The sequence below is a fragment of the Anabrus simplex genome, chromosome 6 (assembly GCF_040414725.1).
Source record: "Anabrus simplex isolate iqAnaSimp1 chromosome 6, ASM4041472v1, whole genome shotgun sequence".
NCBI lineage: Eukaryota > Metazoa > Arthropoda > Insecta > Orthoptera > Tettigoniidae > Anabrus > Anabrus simplex.
Genome location: NC_090270.1, coordinates 199,467,298 through 199,469,203, shown reverse-complemented (window position 1 = coordinate 199,469,203; position 1,906 = coordinate 199,467,298). Strand labels below are relative to the sequence as shown.

The 1,906-nt window shown below is 41.7% G+C and overlaps 1 pseudogene; it reads right to left on the bottom strand.

The window, feature by feature from the left end:
* Nucleotides 1-911: 911 nt before the first annotated feature.
* On the bottom strand, nt 912-1,030 carry LOC136876561 (5S ribosomal RNA; annotated as a pseudogene).
* Nucleotides 1,031-1,906: the final 876 nt, after the last annotated feature.

The window sequence follows — 1,906 nt, the reverse complement described above, 5'->3', positions numbered from 1 at the left end:
TAACTCTAAAGCTACAAAATAGTTCATAAAAACCGAGCGGGTGGCTGCGTGGTTTGGGACACGTAGCTGTCAGCGTGCATTCGGGAGTTGGTAGATTCGAACCCCATTGTCGGCAGCTCTGAAGTTGGTTTTCCATGGTTTTCTATTTTCACACCAGGCAAATGCTGGGGGTATAACTTAATTAAAGCCACGGCCGCTTCCTTTCCACTCCTATTCCATCGTCACCATCAGACCTATCCGTGTCGGTGCGATGTAAACCAAATTGTTGAAAAAAAAATGCAAATTATCAGTTGACTCACCAATGTCCCATAATTCACCAGTAGGTAATTCCGGAGGGAATAAAATAAAAATGAATCAAGTCGGCCCAGTAGAACGGAAGACGGATTGGCCAAAGCTGTTTTCATTCATTTCCAAAAACACTTCACACACAATTAGCAGGTAATACACATCTTGAAAGTGTTTGTTTGTTTCTTTGTCCAACCCTTGCCCCGTTTCCTTACGGGGTCGGGTATGAGGTGAGATGAATCTGTCGTGGCGGGTTGTTTTGACCAGATGCCCTTCCTGACGCCAACTTCGTTAGAGGAATTAATGAGATGTAATGAATGACGTGATATATGATAGTAGGAAGGGAGAGGGTGAAACGCGGTGGCTGCACATAGCCTACTCCTGTCGAATAGCACCAAGGGGTCTGCTCAAGGCTTAACGTCCCCATCCGACGGACGAATCACCATCAACAGCGTTATATGCTCTCGCTCCATATGAGCACTGCGGAGAGGTTTGGAATTTAATCCAGGCTTTTGGCAGGCAATCTAGTGATTATAAATTGTATACCACCACCTCTCTCATCCGACCGTTTGGACTTCAACGCCTTAACGATCATGGCCACCAGGCGGTCTATTAAAAGTAAATTGAGCCAACAGCACGTGGTGTTCCCATGCGATCATCCATCCAAGTACTGATCACCCCCAATATTGCTTATCTGCGGTGATCGGACGAGAGCCGGTGTATTCAACATGGTATGGCCGTTGGTAATATACATCTTTAAAGTAAACGTTCAAAATGGTACCTGGGCAGCGCATGGAGCAGTTTTATATCAAGACACAGTATCTGATCTACATATAACGCAGGTTGCGGAGCAGCTCGAATCCTCCAGTTCTGTGTTATAATAATTGAAATATCTGCTTATTTTCATCATTTCCATAATGACTCTCAAACCGAAAATAAAAATTACATATGACCTTAACAAGTATCATGAAAAGAATTATTAAAAAAATCATTAATAGTAAATCCCTTATTTAATGGTGACTGCAGAAGGAAATGGAACTAGAATGCTTATATTTTCGTGGAAGTAAAATTTTGAATCGATCAGCCAAAATAATGACGCCCAAATTAAAACGGATGTCCAGGAACTTTATACTGTAGAAACAAGTCTGACTCCCCAATAACACGTTACTTCCATTCCACTCCTGCGGACTGGCATAGGGAAAAAAAAATGCTTCTAAGAATAACTAATGAAAAAATATAAACAGATAAACAGTAGATGTACGGCAGGCCCAAAGTAAAGACATTTCCGTAATACGAAGAAATGTGTCAACATTCATGTAAAAAGCAACATAAACACAGCCATTATGTCACTTCACTCACAGAATGACGTAGGCTAATTTACCACTGTAGTTATCTGCGGCTCAAACAAGGTCATTGCTTTTGTAGGATCATGTGTATTTCCATACTTGTAACGCTGGTCACTGTTTCTTCTCTTTCTTCCCTTCGTGCCGGTATAGGCATCGGGCTCATTCAGACGTTTTGTGTGAAGTTCATTCAATCACCAGCCTTTTTCACTTCGTCCGATATTTTATTCCCCTTTTTCTTTTCTCCTAGCCATAAACATGTTGCTTCCAGTTTAATT